We start from the raw sequence: 19,564 nt of genomic DNA, 5'->3' as shown, positions 1-19,564 counted from the left end.
AAAACCTATTGTAGCAATTGGAACACAAAAAAGTACTGTGGGTTTGGAGATCTAAAGGCAAGAAAAACCAATGGTTTGTGTACAAGTGGAACAGGAAGAATCAGTGATAGCTAAATAATTGGGAATGTTCACAGTTTAGCCAAGGGAGTACTGAAGGGCAGGTTACAGAAATGTTTAAAGATTCTATATGTTAAGGGAAAGTCTTTCCATGTGTACTGGGTGGAGCAGGCAAAGATATAAAAAATTTTAAGGGACACAGGGGCTATTCAGTCCTTAATATTATGGGATAGTGCTATTTGTTGTTCAGAGGGGGAATTTTAGGAAAGAATATTAATAAGTGGAATTCAGGGAGATACTAAACTTTAGGGTAAATTTAAAAAATAAGTTGAAAACAGGTGAGGTGATTGTTGGAGTAGTGTTAAAATTGCCCATTTCAGGGGTTCAATTTATCCTAGGTAATGATATAACTAGGTCACAAATGTTGGTGATGCCTACTGTAGTCAAGCAGCCTGTGGAGATGCAATCAACAGGGATGTTGCAGAAAGAAAATCCTGGATTGTTTCCAGATTGTGTAGTAATGAGATCACAGATTCACAGGTTGAAACAGGAATAGAAAGGATCTAAAAGACATGGGAAGGATGCTGACATTCTGTTAGCTGGATCTGTCTTTGAAAAGATTGTTCAGGAAGAGAAGGTGAGAGAGAGTGAGGCTGAAGTGTTCAGATCTGTGAAATTAGTAGAGTCGCAGCAGAAAGATCGATGGATAAAGCAGTTAAATGAGACAGCTTATTCTGAAACAGAGTCAGACTGTGTTTGAGAGTGTTTTTACCTTAAAGATAATGGTTGGAATTTTCCGTGCCTGCCGGTGTTCAGGTGTGTTCTCTGCCATCGGACGCCGGGAACCTCATTGTAATACATCAGCTTATCAATATTAGACATGCCCACCAGAATCGTCCCCCCCAACTAGATCATCTGCCCACATTGGTGGGAAACCATGACGATGCAGAGCATGCCTTGCAGCGAAGGTTTACCTGACTGATTCCTGGGATGGCAGGACTGACATATGGGAGAGATTGAGTTGATTAGGATTATATTTGCTGGAGTTCAGAAGAATGAGGGGGGATCTCATAGAAACCTACAAAATTCTAACAGGACTACACAGGGTAGATGCAAGAAGGATGTTCCCGATGGTGGGGGAGACCAGAACCAGGGGTCAGTCTGATGATATCGGGTAGACCATTTAGGACTGAGATGAGGAGGAATTTCTTCACCCAGAGAGTGGTGAGCCTGTAGAATTCGTTACCACAGAAAGTAGTTGAGACCAAAATGTATGTTTTCAAGAAGGAGTTCGATATAGATCTTGGGGTGTAAGGGATCAAAGGGTATGGGGAGAAAGCAGGAACAAGCTACTGAGTTGGATGATCAGCCATGATCATAATGAATGGCGGAGCAGGCTCGAAGGGCTGAATGGCCTACTCCTGCTGCTAGTTTCTATGTTTCTATGTTTCTAACTGTAACGTGCAGAAGTCAGGACTTACCATCCAGGGATTTGTCCACATCACGGACATCCGAAGAGCTGAAGATGCTGGAACCCGACAGCAATGGGACCCTGGGGGAATGTCCATGGCATGCTGGATGGATTCTCATGAACATGGCTCTGTTGCAAAGTGCACAGAATTTGGATAGTCACCATTGATGCTCACAATTGATAATGGTCTAGGGGGTGGGAGAGGAAGGGCTCGGATCGGCTGGCAGAGGAGGAGGTGTCTGAGGTGAGGGGTGGGTGATGTTGGGAGGGGGGAATGAAGGTATCTGGGGGAAGGTTGGGAGGGGCGAGGGGGAACAAGGGGCGGAGTGCGTAACGGGGGAGAAGATGGCAACTGGGGAGGTAGGTGTAAGGAGGTGGAAAGTGCAAGGAAAGGAGGCAGAGAGGAGAGGATGTCCAGGGGGAGGAAGGACTGCATGGAGAGGAGGGTTCTGGGGGGAGGAACAAGTAAGAGTAGATGAAGGAGGCAGGGAGGTGGTAGAAGTAAGGCTGGAAGAAGAAGAGTGGCAGGAGGAAGGAGTCAGGAGGAGGAAGGGACTAAGGATGCTGGAAGAGGTAAGGGTGTAGGAAGGGGAAGAGACTAAATGGGGTGGGAGTCCAGAGGGCTATAGGGGGTATGGGTGCGGAGTGGGAAAGGGGTGCGAAGCAGGGGTGTGGAGCAGGGAAGGGGTGAGGAGCAGGGCAGGGATGCAGAGAAGGGAAGGGATGTGGAGCAGGGAAGGGTGCGGAGTGGGGGGTGTGCCCGTGAACATGCAGGGGAGGGGTCAGATAGATCCATGTCTGCCTCCTGGGGAGCGAACTGAGGGTGGGTATGGTATGGAGGAAGGGTAAGAATGACCAAGAGCATAGTGAGGCAGTAGGGTGGGAGGGTGAAGGCTCGATGGTAGCGATAGAAGGGACAGCGAAGGTGGATGGTGGGGACCCAGAGGCAGATACAGACCCTGGGGTTGGGAAAGAGGAGGTCGGGGAGGTGAATGATGATGGGGGTGGGATTTTCAGGAAGGAAGAGAACATGCTCATTTACCTGGACATCCCCAAAGGAAAAGGGCTGTGGCTGGTAGGTAATGGAGGGGAAGTGGAAGGTGATGCCTGGAGTGGTCAACAATGACAGGGAGAGGAAATGGGTGACTGGGGGAGGGTAAAAGATGGGGAAGCGCACAATGCATTGAAACCAGACCATGCTTGCTAAATCGAAAGTGAAACGAGAGCCGTGGTGGGCGAGATCATGTGCTGCATGGGAATGTGATCATTGGGTGGGTGGAGATGCAGGTCAGCTCAGCTGGACAACTGAAAGCGAGCCCCAGCAGGCAGCAAATGCTCAGGATCTTGAGTTGAGTGTGAAACGTGAAGGATCTGCGTACGTGTGAGAGTATCTACACCAGGCTCCGAAAGACCTACCTCACACACAATTTTCCATCCAGAATCAATCATGGGCCGGCTACTCCCTCTGCAGTGATGAGTCTTCTGGTTGCTTATTTCCACCTCCTCACTGGAGGAGGAGTTCTCTTGGCTGCAGATGAGGATGTGGATGGAGCTGAGGGACTGGCTGGCTGATGGTGTTGGCCCCTCGGCAGATCTCCCTGTGAAGCAAAGTTGAGATGATTAGTGTGGCAGCAGAGTCAAAAACAGGAGAGGGAGCACTCACAGTGCTCCTGAGGGAGGGATGATGTGGTGCAGGATCCTCAGGTGGGTGTTGGCCACCAAACTAACCGTCACCTCAGGAGGGATCTACATCCTCACCAGTTAGCAGAATGGCATGCTCCTCAAAGTGAGTGAGGGGCCTAATGTGGGCCTTTCCATCCCCGGTCTGGGATCTCTCCCTGCTGTTGTGAGCAGGCTTCTCCTTCATGAAAACAGATGGGGAGAGTGTGAGCAGGACGCATGGCACTGCATGGAATGTTTGTGTGGTGAGTGGAGTCATGGACAGGAGTAAGGATGTGAGCTCCAGAGGATATGAGCATGATGCAGATGTGAGGGTGTGTGTGAGAGTTAGTGGTGTTGGCCCTTGAGATGTGAGATCCCTGTGGATGTGTGATGGGTTTGTGAGGGTGTGAGTTGAGAGAGATGAGAAGAGTGACTTACCCTGACGGAATGGAGGAGATCATTCATCCTGTGGTGGCACTGGGTGGCTGTCCGCTTTTGCAGGGCATTGGCACTAACCACCGCTGACCACTGCCTCCCAAGCTTGGTTGGCAATGCTGCTGCCCATCCTGCGGCCAGAGTGGGGATGAAGGACATGGCGGCGGGCCTCCACGGCATCCAAAAGGCATTCTAGTGATGCATCACTAAACCTGGGGAATGCAGTCTCCTTGCCTTTCATGGACATCTTCCCTGCAGTAGTCGTGGGCTGGAAGAACTGAGATGCATGCGCACGGCTGGACTTTAAATATAGCGCCAGGCTTGATGAAGCATTGAGGTGATGGCACGTGGGCGAGTGAGAGCCCACCCGCCCGCCATTAAAATGACATGTTTCCTGGGAATGCATAAATAATGCGGTGGTGTGAAAACCCACCCTCACGGCCGGGGGGTAAAATGTTGTTTTATCCACTACTGCACTTTGGGTGGAATCGTCCCAGATTCGCACTATGTGTTAATGATCAAATGGAGATCGTCTCATCTTCCGGCAGATAAAAGTGGGCGATAGTACATCAAATAATTATACCATCTGGATACAGAAATGAAATATTAAGAATGGCTCATGAAAGTCCAATAGCTGGACATTTATAAATTAGGAAAACTCAGGCCATAATACAAAAATATTTCTATTGGCCTGGACCGCATAAAGACGTAGTCAAATTCTATAGAACATGTCACACATGTCAGGTGACAGGAAAACCTCAAGCAGTGATTAAACATGCACCTTTCATTCTGATTCCAGCATTTGAGGAACCTTTTACCAGGGTCCTGATTGATTGCGCATGACACCTCCCTAAGGCTAAAAGTGGGAGCAACTACTTGCTAACAATCATGGATATGCCCACCAGATTTCTGGAAGTGATACCTTTATGAAATATTATGGCCAGCAGGATTGCAGAGGAGTTGACCAAATACTTTACAAGATATGGGTCACCAAAAGAAGTACAGTTGGGCCAGGATTTGAATTTCATGTCACAGCTGTTTAAGGAAGTAATGAACAGTCTAGAAATGAAGCAGTTTAAATGATTAGCTTAGCACACTGAATCACAGGTGCTTTAGAGAGATGGCATCAAACTTTAAAAACTATGATGAGAGCTTATAGTCAAGAATATCCACAGAACTAGAATCAAGGGATTCCATTCTTGTTACTTACTATTGTTGATGCCCCTAATGAATTGACTGGTTTAGTCCTTTTGAATTAATCTATATTCATGAAGGAAGGAGACTGCTTAAGTTGATTCAGGAGAAACTATTGGGTCAAAGTTTGGAAACTACTCTCCTGGATTATGTGACAAAATTCAGAGAAAGAATGAACAGGGCATGTGAATTAGATAAGGAACACTTAAAGATATCACAGCAAATGATGAAGACAAGTGCAGATAAGAGGGTAAATGCTCATAGTTTTGTTGCTGGAGAGAAGGTGTTAGTCTTGTTGTCAGTATCAGGTGAACCGTTAAAGGCAAGATTTAATTGGCCTTACTGGATTGAAAAGAAACTGGCTGACGTAAATTTTTTAATAAATACATCAGATAGAAGAAAGAACCAGAGGGTGTTTCATGTAAATATGTTTAAAACGTACTTTGACAGGGAAGGTAACCAAAAGGGGGTGTTAGTAATGGTAGGGAAGGAAAAGGAGCTAGAAATAAAGGTTTCTGAAATTGACTTTCCTCTAATTAAATTACACAATGAGGGAGTGCTTAGAAATTTAAATGTAATATTGAGTTACCTTCCAGACAAGTGTCAAAGTGATTTAGAAAAGCTATTACTGTCACACAAAGCTATTTGTGGGAATAAGTTGGGGAAAACAAATATGGCTATACATGATGCAGATGTGGAAAATTCAGTTTCAATAAGGCAATATCCTTATAGATTAAATCCAATAAAATTAGCTCAAGTGCAAAAAGAAATTGAATTCATGCTTCACAATGACATCATCGAATCTAGTTGCAGTTGGGGTTCACCCATTGTGATGGTGACAATACTGGATGCAACACAAAGACTATGTGTGGATTATCAAAAAGTAAATGCAGTGACAAAAGCAGACTCATATCATATTCCATGGTTTGAAGATTGTATTGAGGAAGTGGGGCAGAGTTTATCACAAAGATTGACTTGCTGCGAGGATGCTGGCAAGTACCCTTATTGGAAAGAGTGAAAGAAGTATCAGCTTTTGTAATATGAGATGGATTATATCAGATCAAGTTATGCCATTTGGTATGAAGAATGCACCAGCAACATTTCAAAGACTGACAAAGTAATTGTAGGAATGAGCAGTTGTGCTGTTTATGTTGATGACTTGGTAGTTTTCAGTCAAATGTGATAGGAGCATTTACAAAATCTGAAAGAACTGTTTGATTGACTGCAAGAAGCTAATTTAGTGGTGAACTTGGCTAAGAGTGAATTTGCAAGAGCACAAGCTATATATTTAGGCCATATCATTGGACATGGTCAGGTGGCCCCATAGGATGTGAAAGGTAAAGCCATTGTGAATTTCCCAGTGCCTACAATAAAATGGGAAGTTTTGAGATTTTTAGGCAAGAGTAGATTTTATTGGAGGTGTGTACCAAATTCTCCATTGACTGAACTACTAAAAAAAAACAAGAAATTTCAATGGACCCAGGAATGCCAAGATGCATTTGACAGTTTAAAAACTGTGTTGACTACTACACCAGTTTTGGCAGCATCTAATTATGCCAAGCAGTTTAAGTTGGCGATTGATGCAAGTAATCCGGGTATTGGTGCTGTATTGTTACAAGAAGGTGAAACAGGAATTGAAAAGCTGTCAGGATATTTTTCATGGAAGCTGAATATATATCAGAAAAGATACTCAACCATCGAAAAAGACACACTAGGTCTGGTAGCATTGCAGCATTTTGGGGTTTATGTTGCAAGAAATTTTTCAGAAACAATTGTTTATACAGTCCATGAGACTTTAAAATTTCTGGACAAATTTTGAAACCAGAGTGCCAATGTTTATTACTGCAACTGTGTAATTTGCAGATTATACATGTGGCTGGATGAGAAAATTTAACTGCAGATGGGTTGTCAAGAGTTTAAAGTTGAAAGGAAATTGGACATTTGAAACATGGACAATGGACTGAAATGACCTCTGTTGATATGAAGGCCTTGTGTAATTTATCATGTTAATGCATGTACTTGGTAGTGTAACAGTTTTGTGTATAGAGTTAAGTACAGTAATATGAAATGGATTAAGAAAATGAAACCGTCTTTTAGAATTATGAGTGGTAAAGAGAATAGCATTTTTCCTAATGTTACTGTGGGATGCTGTGAAGCAAGCTTGTGGGGGCTGTGCTGTGTGTGTGTGTGACTAATTTAATTAAACTGAAGACAGTCAGGTTACAAGGTTTAAATCATCAAATGGGTTTAGATATAAAAGCAGGCATTTTGAGATGGAAATGGATGAGCTAACATTTGTTTTTGTAGATAAGTTGAGAGGTTGTTTGAATTTCAACAAGGAGTTAGAAGGTAACAAGGAAAATTTTTGCATCTTGCAGGAGTTCATAGGTAAACAATTAGTAGGGATATAATATTTTTATTGATCCAAAATCAAAGACAAGATGGAAACATGAAAGATCTGACATTTGGAAGATGTTGACTTTCAAAGAAAGTTTAGAACAATGGATTTAGAGATAAAAGAGGAGAAATATATTTAAGGAAAGATTGAAAGCTGTATGAAGTGAGTGGCCATGTGAGACCTTGAAAGGTGGGCTGTGTGAAGACAGACATTTGGAAAAGCAACCTCTATCCACCGCAGAGAAGTGCTTGCTTGTTCCACAAAGCAAGATTTTGTTAAAAGCCTTGGATTTCCATTGTCGAGTGAGAGGAAGTGAGAAGCTGTGAAATATGTCTCTTATAGAAACAGTGGGCGCCTTGTTGTAATATTACTGGAAATGTTATAGATTAAGGATCTATTCAGATTGTTGCCTGAAAAGGGTATTTATTGTGGGAGTCTAGCTAATTAGAAATCTCTTGGGAAACGTAAGACTAAATTTAACTGTTTAATTATAATCTTGCATGTTTAAGTTTACTTTTCTTTTGTTAATAAATATTTTAGTTTAATATTTAAAATCTCAAAAGTGGCAGAGGTTTCTTTCCTTTGGACTTCACTGCACATACCTTCTTGTAAAAAAATACAAATTTCAAATCGTTGTAATAGCTTTGCCAAGTGTTCCTTTGGAATTTGGTCAGTCCAGCAATTAACAGCTGCTATATGATAACACAGAAAACAGAGAGTATGCGTAAATGGGTCTTTGCGTGATTGGCAGGATATAATATGTGGAGTTCTGCAGGGGTCTGTGCTGGGGCCTCAACCTTTTACAATTTACATCAATGACTTAGATGAGGGGAGCAAAGGCATGGTAGCTAAATTTGCAGATGATACAAAGATAGGTAGGAAAGTATGTTGTGAAGAAGACATAAGGAGTTTGCAGATGATTATACATAAATTCAGTGAGAGGACAAAAATCTGGCAGATGGATTATAATGTGGGCAAATTTGAAGTTGTTCACTTTGGCAGAAATAATAAAGAAAACAGACTATTACTTAAACGAAGAACAAGTGCAGAGTTCCAAGGTGCAGAAGGATCTAGGTATTCTCGTGCATGTGTCACAAAAAGTTAGTATGCAGTTACAGCATGTAATCAAGAAGGCTAATAGAATGCTATCCTTTATTATGAGAGGAATTGAACATAAAAGTAAGGATATTATGCTTTGGTTATACAGGGCATTGATAAGACCACATTTTGAATATTGTGTGAAGTTTTGATCTCCTTATTTAAGGAAAGATGTAGATGCATTGAAGGCAGTTCAGAGGAGGTTTACTAGATTGATACCTGGATTGAGCGCGTTGTCTTATGAAGATAGGATGGACAGGCTGGTCTTGTTTCTATTGGAGTTAAGAAGAGTGACGGGTGACTTGATTGAAGTACATGAGATCCTGAATGGTCTTGACAAGGTGGGTCTAGAAAGGATGTAACCTCTTGTGGGCGAGTCCAGAATTAGGGGGCATTGTTTTAAAATTAGGGGCTGCCCTAATAGGACAGAGATGAGGAGAAACCTTTTTCTCAGAGAGTTGTGCAACTTTGCAACACCGCCTCAGAAGGTGCTGGAGGTGGGGTCACTGAATATTTTTAAGGCAGAGTTAGATAGATTCTTGTTAGGCAAAGGCTAGCAGAATTAGATGGGAATGTGGAACACAAAACACAAACAGATCAGCCATGATCTTATTGAATGGTGGAGCAGGCTCAATGGGCCAAATGTCCTACTTCTGCTCCTATTTCATATGTAGGACTGGCTGCTTCTATGCCCCTGCTCTGTCTCTCTCTCTCTTTCTCTGTCAGATTCTTGTAGATTGACCTGTCTGTGAGTTTCAGGGATATCTTAAGAAATCTGCAACTTGGTTTTCTATTGACCTTTATTTCCAAAAGCCTATCCCCATGGCAGTGTGAATCACATGGGCATTGGATCCAGGTAGAAATGCTAATTAGCTATGCTCTAGACCACCAACTCCATTCTATCTTGGAATTAAATTGGCAGTTTAAAGTATAAATAATTATAAAACCTGACAGTCCTAATACCACACAGTCTACCCACAGTTATCACAGATTTTCTTGCCATTGCCTACAGGAATGAATATCTTGCACATTCTTCCCAGTTAAACAATCTGGGCCCTCCTTTACCTTTAACAGCCAAGCCACCCAAACTAGTCTTTGGGCAGAACATATCACATGACCCCTTCCTTCTTCCATTTTACTCTAAATTAAGGAGACCGTCCCAAAACATAACCTTATTAACTTCATACGGTGTAGCATCACCCCATCTATGTTCCATGGATATGGTCATCACCAAAAATCCACACCTCTGCAGAACCTTCCCTGCTTTGCTCATTACACTCTTCAGACTTCAATATTTTCACACACAGCTTCACAGCCACCGAACTGATCTCCTGCTGTAAAAAAATTTCACTTCAAGAGCCCTTCCTGTTCTGACTGCTGACTGAATTTTGATATCTCATTATTTCTCCCAATCAGATTCCATTTCCCTAGCAACCTAAGCCACAGGCAGATTTTTCAGAAGTTTGATGTCACAGCCTGGAATTCCAATTTACAAACCCCTCCCAGAAACTGCTTCTGGTTCAGATAGGAACTGTCTCAAAAAAACACAGACTTTGAAGCCATATGCTATAATTTAGAGATTGCAGCTTGCAAACTATGGATTTCCTGATTGGTTGTTGACATTATCTGCCGACTCCTTCCAGACCTTTTGTAGAAATCGTCATGTCATCTGCATGGAATAGGACCTGCCCATTCCTCTGATACCTCTACTGCTGTATCTGTATCTGTTCTTGCCTGAGACATGCAGACAAGCAGAATTCAGCCAGTATCAGCGGAGATTTGTGTCAAGTATAATGACACTTTAAGAAGTGCATTTGCTTCATAAATGGCTGTGGACCTCTCAGAAATTCCACCCATAAATTGGCCAGGCTGTCCATTACTACCGGAAACTTGTGGGCAGCCGGCTTACGAAATTTAAATGAGCCTAACACTAATGGCATCAGGTGGGCAGCCTGCTTGACCAACTCAATATGGGCCTGAAAACCGCCAGCAGTTAAAATCAACCTTTAGAACTCCTTACTGTATTATTTTTGTGTTGTTTCTGACAACTTATGATACAATTTAGAGGAGCTTGAGGCTTTTTAACCCTGGCATAGCAAATTCCTACATAACAGTCTCCGATTTTCTGGGATCCTTTTCTTCATCCCAGTCATTAAAATAGACTAGGCAGCAAGTTAACACAAGCACCTTAACTAGAGAGACAGAATTAGTACACAGAGAAGTCATCTACTTGTTTGGTTTCTCCAGAGGTTTCCACATCAAATTGTTGTGACCTTTGACATTCCCTTCTGTTGTGGGTCGTGATTTCCTGAATCCCCCAAAGGTGTAAAATTCACACCCAAACTTCTGTAACATGGTAAACCTCTCTTGCATCTATCCCAATGATCACTTATGTATTTTGTCACCTTTTCCTGGACAGTAGCTGTCTGGGGGTGCCCCTGACATTAAAGATATCAGCTCTCCTTTATTACGCCATTCTCAACAGTGGCTGCAAATCCCTCTTAATAAAGTCTTCTGCACTCCCTGGATTCTGGCACTATGCTCAGCCATCAAGTGGTATAATCAGGAAATGGAATTTCTGAAGCACATATCTAAACAGCGAAATGTGTCAATGCTACTTTAAAAGGCATAGCAGCAACAATAAATTGCTTTATTATATAGGGCAGAATATTCCATGCCCGCTGGCATCGGGTGTGATCGGTGGCTTGCGCCAATATGGCGCAATTGGTTTTATGACAGTGGGAAACCAGTTTGCAGTCAGCTGCTCAGCCTGCTGATAGCGGGCCGCGTTTCCTGCTTTCAGATGTCGGGAACCTCATTGTAATACATCAGCATATGATTACTGGGTCAGCCCGCTGGAATCATTCTCCTACCCCGTTGGATCGCCCGCTCCCATCGGCGGGAAAGCACGCCAGCTTGTTTCACAACAGTACATAAAAGGTGTGAACATGGCAGCCTGCACTTTGAGGGGAACTCGGAGGTGAGTGCACTGTAACGTTGTGCAGTGCTCGCCAGGATAGCCAGGAAGCAAGAGCGATTGGACTCACGCAGATTGCGGGTTTTCCACAGTTCAGGGTGTGATCGGCTGCACTGCGCTCATGTGGTGCTCAGATCTCTGTCGCAACACACAGTGAACTACATCAACTACATCAAGGGGTTCCATTTGCTGAATGTGCAGCTGGTGTGCAACCTCAAGAAACACTGCAGGTGTGCACATGGTTTCCAGGGAGTGTGCATGACGGCTACATTCTCAATCTGTCACAGATGCCTGGGGCCTCCCAGGGTCCACAGAAGCTGCAGGGCTGGCTCCTCAGGGACAGGGGTTACCCACAGAGGGCACAGCTGATGACACCCATGAAGCAGCCTCAGACTGCAGCAGAGCGAGTGTATAACGAGGCTCACGCTGCAACTCGCAACTTGGTGGAGCAAACCATCGGGATGCTGAAAATGAGGTTCCAGTGCCTGGACCGGTCCGGTGGAGCCCTGCAATATAACCCACAGAGGGTGTCCTGCATCGTTTTCATCTGCTGCACCCTTTACAACCTGGCGCTCCAACGGGGAGAGGAGCTGGCTGAGGAGGAGATGGAGGAGCTGCATTTCACCTCCGATGAGGAGGACGACAATGGGGGTGAGGATGAGGAAGTCCTCAGGAGCAATGGTGACAGAGATGAGCTCCTGACACTGGCCAGATGTGCGTGGGAGGCCCTCATAGCTGCTAGATTTGTGGAGGATGATGATGACATGCTGTGAGGTGACTCCATAGGTCCTCACATTGCATCTGTGAATGTTGAATCCAGTCTAGCTAATGGTGGCCTGAATACCCTCTGTGATAATGCTCCCGTCATGGAGATACAGTGGAGGCCCAAATAGTCGTTCGGTTGCAGGAATATGATGACAACATACAGTGAGGACAGTCCATGAATCTTCACATAGCCTCTGAGAATGCCTGACTCCTTCTGGCCAAGGGCACCTTGCTTGTACTCTGTGATCAGGGTCATCTCATAGAGACACAGCCATGAAACTTTAGAAGCATTTGATCCTTTGTCCACATTCAGCACCTGAACCCTTCAGGAGCGCAGTGTCACTGGTCACAGAAGCTGAAGAGATGGAGACCAGCCCCACCTTAAAGGTGCTGAGAGCACACAGGGAGTGTGAGAGAACTCTGCGGTGCCTGCCCATTACATTCTGGAAGGAATGACCAGCAGTGCTGAGGTGCATGTTTCAGTGATGTTTCCAGGGAGTGTGAGGCCAGACCATCACTTTGGTCTGAAGGCCGCACAGAGCACAGGGAAGAGGCCCTGGACTGAGACACCTGCCTTTATCTTGTGCAGAAAGATTTCACATCTGAGTGACAAGAACAATGCTCATCAGAACAAGGGGCCATGGGCAGGGAGACACTCTTGATGTTTATAGACCATAGTGAACAGTATGTACAAGTGATTAACATCCGTGCCCAGGCTATGCAACTAATTCTCCTTAACTTTCCTAACCCTGCCACTACATCTGGGTGCTCCCCAGACACCCACAGTGGAGGTGGAGACAGCCTGCAAAATGTGATGCCCTGTCTGTGATGACTTTGGCGGGCATCCTCTGGAGGGTCCTGGTCTGCTTTTGGGGTCCTGCTGTGTAGCAGTGGCACCCTCCTTGGCCTGTGGAGCTGGAGCTGTTGAGGTCACAGGAAAAGGGGAGTCGGATGGACCGGACACTCTCGGAGTCACCTGAATGGATGGGCCTGGAGTGTGCACCTGCTGATCTTCCTCCCTTTGGGTGTCTGGGAGCCCCAGGCTGACTCCTTGAGGAGCAGGGGTAGCTGGAGTGAGATCGAGCTGCCCAACACCCCTCTTGCGTAACACTGTTGAAGACCAACTATGACATCAGCAATGGAGTTAAGCCCATGCAGCAGTGCAGGAGTGACGTCCTGGACCAAGGTCTCCATGGCGGCCACCACCCTACCAGTGTTGACCCCAGTGTGTTGGCATGCTGGCGCTATCACCTCAGAGTGAAGGCAGTCGGACTCCTCCATCGTGCCTTGCAATCTGAGGAGTGCAGCAGACATCCCTTCCTGATGTTCCCGGGCTTGCCTTTGCAGCTCCAACAACTGTGACATGACCGAGTCCAGAGGCTTGTCATCTGACTCGGACTCAGTAATGTTCTGGCCTCCAGCAGTCCTCCAAGTGCCAGACACCTGGGGCGTCCCTGCCTCCACCTGCTGTGGATTGGAGCGCTCACCAGATTATGGTCCCAAGACTACTCTAAAGCTGGGTCCCACCGAGGTGTGTGTCTCTGTGGTGGAGGGTGTGTGTGTGAGCGCTGTGATGGGACTTCAGGGAGGGTGCTTCCAGATTCCTCTTTGGAGGTTTCTTCGGGGCTTGATTGGAGACCCTGGGTCATAGACTCTTTCAGCTGTTTGGCAGATGTGTCTGCGAAAGCAAGGAGAGATAATTAGTGCATGGCAGTGGCCTGTGAAACAGGACACATCACTTATAGCATGGTTATCTGATAGGTGTTGCACTGCTGGATCCTCACTTGATAGATCACCGCTGACCTCACCCTCAGCACAGGAACGGTCCAGATCCTCACCAGCCAACTGGATGGCTGTTTCCAAAGTCCATGAGGACTTTGATTTCAGGCATTCCTCCACCGGTCTGCGACCTCTTCCCCTTGTTGTGTACCAGCTTGTCCAGCTGTCCATGAATAGAGATGGAAAAAGTGTAAGCAGGACACCTGCCAGGCCAGATGATAAGTATACCTGGCCTGAGTGGGTGGTGAGTGGTCCCATGGACAGGATGAGGCCAATGAAGGTGAGTGTGAGAGAGTGAATGGTGATGTCCCTTGAACTGGCAGTGAGTGAGGGCCATGTAGGTGTGTGGTGGGTTTGTGAGTGTGTGAGTTGAGAGTAATGAGAAGAGATTATTCATCCTCTTCCAGCACTTGGTGGCTGTCCTCTTTTGAAGGGCATTGGTGCTGACCAACATTGGTTTGCTGATTCCCATTTGATATAGAGTTCATTTTCCAGGCAACTTTCCTTGGTGGAAACAATGAACTTTATTTACAAGACAGCCGCAGCAGCTGCATGTGTGCACAAACTCCATAACTGAAGGAGAACTCTCCGGAAGGTTCCCTGTGCTCATTGGTTTACACAGATCATGTGATCTTACAACACAGGACCATTCTTAAAGCTACAGTCCTACATTTATCAGAACTATAATTACTACATTCCTCCCCCTTTAACTTTTCTGTACACTTTGTATTTACAAGGATAGTTATCTCATGAAATTCACACAGGTCATGAAATTACAAGTCCAGTCTTTCAGGTGGTTTCTTGATCTTTGTGGAATGTTGCAGCTCCACAACTTCCAATTCTTTGACAGGAACCACATTCTCTGGAACCACATTAACATCAGGTACCTCATTAGGCACATGCAGTTCAGTGTCTTCCACTCCGACAGAGACTTCGGCCATGCCTGTTTTTGGTTGAGCAACTTCAACAGGAACCACAGGTTCAGCAATGGTTACAGGTGGAACATCTGTTTGTTAGGGTATCTCCCTTCTTCTTAAATGATCCACATGTTTACTTGTGATCTGGCCCTCCACTTCCACATGGTACGACAATGGTCCAGTCACAGAGCTTACGTTACCAGGTCCTCCATTGAAATTCCTTACATATACTGCTCCACTCACAGTAAATTGACAGTCACGACTATGCAAATCATGAGTCACTTTTTGATTCCCTTGATTTTTCTCCACCTTCCCCTCCAAATTGGGAAGTATCAGGCTTAGTCTTGTTCGAAGACAGTGCCTCATCAGAAATTCTGCAGGTGTTGCATCTGTCATAGTGTGATGGGTTGTTCTGAGGTGAAATAGGAAACGAGCAAGTTTATTTCCAACAACTCACCTGTTAACATTTTCATTTCTACCTTTTATTGTCTTTTCGGAACCTTCTTTCTTTTTGTCTTCTTCTTTCTACCACAGAGTTTAGTCTTGGCTTTCTATTTGACTTCACTGTCAGCCAGACTTCCCTGAGGTGAAATCTCAACTTAGTTCAGTAGTTGAGCTACCCATGATTTCATTATCTCCTGACATCTTGGAAAGTTCTACGACTTTTGCTTTCAAAGCCTCTTTAGCTCCATTCAGCTGATTCTTCAGCTCTTCTGTCTCCTTCTTGTATCTGTTGGCTTCCTCCTAGAACCTTGAACATTGCTGCATTTCTCTGCCAACTGGCTCTTCAGTTTGTTCAGAGAGATGTTAAATTCTTCCTGTTTCTCTTCATAATGTTCCAGAAGTACAAATTTTGACCTGAGGGGTCCTTGTAGTATGTGAAGGTCTTTCAACAGGTTTTCCTTTTCTTTGCGAAGCTCGCTCGCTTCATAATGAGTTCTGTAATTCAGCGGAGTCCCCATGAGTTTCTTCTACTGCACTTCAATGTTGTTGTTTAAGACAGGCTTCAGTTCTTCAGGTGGCTGAATGCTTAAGCACTCCTTTTTCATCCAGTCGCGGTCCTTGGACTCCCCAGGCTCTTTCTAAAGTACCTTGCCTTGACCCTTTTCCAACTCAGGAACACCTCCAGTTTCCTTTTGAAATCTCACTGGTCAATCAAGGTTGATTTCCCTCAACCAATTTCGACCTAAAAGGCTTGGCTCTCCATCTTCTAATACCATCACTGGTAGATGCACTGTGTGGTGTCTATAATGATGATACCTTTTACCTGGATTTCTTTGCCCATGTACATCATCAACTTGGCAGAGGTTTGTTCCAAATTTAATTGTTTTATTTAAATATCTGAAAATTTGTTCTCCTGTTACAGTGATAGAAGCACCCATTCTATTTCTATTTTTAAGTTTAAGTTAAGTTTAAGGGTTTACTGTTCACTTGCAATGTGATAGTAATTGGCTCTGTCTTCCCAACTTTCATGTTGAATAAGGAATGAATGTCAGAATTGGTTGTTTATGGCTCTTCCACACTATATACTTCATTGGATTTTGTTTGTTGCCTTGAAGCCTGTTTTAACCTAGCTTTGCCGTGTTTCAATAGTTGTCCACTTTTGTGACAAAAATAACACTCCAGCTTTTTAAATTGCCAATCATTAGGAGTATGGTTCTTTCCACATCGATAAAAATTAGTTTTCTAATTTGCTAATAAGCTATTTCCTCTAATTTTTCAGTTGAGGGTGGGGGGGGGGGGGGTGCTGTTGCCTGCTTCATGACAGAGTCCCGGCTTTTCACACCACTTCCGGCTGACCATTCCCAACCAACCAGGAGAGCGGCACCATTTTGTGCACCTTGAATCACTTGTGAATCCCTTACAGTGCTTTCCATTGCAAGTGCTATTTCTAATGCTTTCTTAAAATCAAGATCCACTTCAGCCAGCAATCCTTGCTGAATGGCATCATCTTGCATGCCACAGACCAAACAATCTCTGAGCATATCATTCAGGGTTTCACCAAAATCACAATATTCTGTTAGTTGTTTTAATTTCACCACATAGGTAGCAATGGTCGCCCCCAGGGCTCTATTCCATGAATTGAACCTGAACTTCTGCATTGTGACTGAGGGCTTGGGTTGGAAATGTCCCTTAATGAGGCCTACTAATTCACTGAAGGGCTTCGAACCAAGGGCCTTGGGGCTTCCAATTAAACTGTAGGTCTTGCTCCCACAAATACTCAGGAGAATCGTTCTCCTTTTTTCCTCCCCCGTGATTTCATTGGCTTGAAAGTAGACCACAAAATGTTCTATATATTGACACCAGTCATCTGTGGCTGGTGCAAAGGGATCAATTACCAAATTGTGGCATCTCAGATTCCACAATTATCTTAGATAGTCACAATTGCTGGGCAAGGGACAACACGGGATCTGATTTCCTCATCACAAGTTTGTTATAGTTATTTTTCTAGGCAGCTTTTCTTGGTGGAAACATTGAACTTTATTTACAAGACAGCAACAGCAGCTACACTTGTGTATCAAACTCCATAACTAAAGAGGAACTCTCCTAAAGGGTCCCCATTCTGCTAACATATTGGTTTATACAGATCATGTCATCTTACAACATAGGATTATTCTTAAAGCTACAGTCCTACGTTTATCGGAACTATAATTACTACATCACTCCTTTTTAAGAAGCTGAATAAAGCATTTACCTGCCAGTTAGCAGACGTCTGGCAGGAAGCTGACCAACAACACCTGGGAAGGGTAGGTAGAGCCCCCAACTGGGGCTTCATGGTGGGACATCTGGGAGCGAAGGGTCAGCAGCCTGTCTCCAGCGCAGGTGGCAATGAATGGAAGCATTTTGCCGTGGCACTCGGAAGAGATTTAAGAAAGCACCTCATCAGTAACACATGGGTTCACAAGGGTGATTGCTCACTTTTGTTAGGTCTGAAATTTCTTGATCTATTTTGCCAAAAAATAATTCGTCTCTGCACTTGTGACTTCGGCTACATTAGTGCTTGTGATGAGCTGGCTTTTATTTGGATTGATTGTATTCTCTTATGGGAATTTGTGCTCATGTGGGCCCCTCTGATTGTCCTCATTTGGTACCTCCAAACATTGACATATGCACAAGCAGCCATGCTGTTGATGAGTGGCAGATTGCTAGATAAATCTTCGCATTATTAGTGAATCTCACATCTCCCTGGCATCCAAAGCATCCTGCGCACTGAGTTGCACAGATGGCTGGCTTGGCTCATCCTCCTCATCATCAGACTCATCCTCAGATTGCTCATCAGAGGTTGGGCCTTAGTCCATTAGATCCTCCTCTGCCCCTCTCTGGAGTGCCAGCCTGTGCTAGGCACAGCATACAACAAGCATAAGTGAGACTCAAGCAGGAGTATTGAAGAGTGCCACCTGACCAGTCCCAACATTGAATTCTTATTTTGAGCAGACCCATGGTCTGGTCAATGATGGCCCTGGTGAAAGCATTGCTTTCGTTGAACATCCCCTCCGGCTCAGTGCACAGATTTCAGATGGGGGTCATGAACCATCACTTCAGTGGTATTGCTTGACATCCAGAAGCCATCCATCCAAGGGCTCTGGTCCACAGAACATCCTTGGCACCTGGGAGTGCCTAAATATGTACACATCAGGAGTGCTGCCTGGATAGCATGCACACACCTGCATTATCCTTTGACTATGGTAACATACAAGCTGTTAGAATGGAAACTTTTTCTGTTTTCATGAATGCTCCTGGATGCCCTTATGGTGCTTTAATTGCCACGTGTCTAATGTATTACCACATGCACTTCTGGAAATCCTGCAATTTTAGCAAAGCCTCTGGCTCTGTCTGCTTGCCTAGCATTTCATCACTACATGAAATGAGTTCATGGGCATACTGAATATTGCATCTGTAAAAAAACTTTTATGTAATGATGGGCCACTGGTTGTGAAATCCAACAAAAGTCTCCAGGTGATGCCTCAAAGGGCTCTAGGTGACAAAATTCAGGGCCACTGTTACCTTCAAAGCAACAGGCATGGGGTGTACACCAACACAATTTGTGGCAATCTCTCCAGCCAATATGTCACACAGTGATGTGACTGCCTCCCTGGAGAGATGCAGTCTTTCCAGGCACTGGCATGCTGACATTTGGAAGTATGTCATCCTTTGCCAGTTTACTCTGCTGACAGGAGGATGCCTTCGCCTACCTCTGCCTTCATACTTCTGATATCTCTGCTCAGAAGCCCTTTGCTCAGCAGCAGATTCCTCAAATTCCTGGTCCACATGGTGCACTCTGCAAGGCCAGCTTCCCTCCTCCTTCTCCTCCTGTCCTCCTCACTGGACACATATCACCATTCTTTCACTGTCCCTGAGTCAAAATCCTGAAACTCCCTCCCTAACAGCACTGTGGGTGTACCTACACCACATGGACTGCAGCAGTTCAAGAAGGCAGCTCACCACCACCTTCTCAAAGGCATCTAAGGAAGGGCAATAAATGCTGGCCCAGCCAGTGAGGCCCACATTCCATGAATGAATTTTAAAAAACTGGAGGAAGAGCCTCCTCCATAATGGACAGTGCACATTTCAGGGACACCAATCTCAGGATCCAATACTGCAACACAGAAAATTCACTTTACACCTGTTTCAATGCACCTTCCTTGAAGATATCTCCCAGTGAAGGCTCGGAATGGTTACTGAAGCAACTTCAACACTAGAAAACTCTCTCACATTCTCCAGCAGACTCTTCTGCTAAAGTCAGCCATGGTCTCATTGCAACCTTTCTATCTGCCTTTGCAATGTTTCCTCAAACCTGGCATATCTCTCTT

The sequence above is a fragment of the Carcharodon carcharias genome, chromosome 3, assembly GCF_017639515.1.
Source record: "Carcharodon carcharias isolate sCarCar2 chromosome 3, sCarCar2.pri, whole genome shotgun sequence".
Taxonomy (NCBI): Eukaryota; Metazoa; Chordata; class Chondrichthyes; order Lamniformes; family Lamnidae; genus Carcharodon; species Carcharodon carcharias.
Note: the sequence above shows the minus strand (reverse complement) of the source record.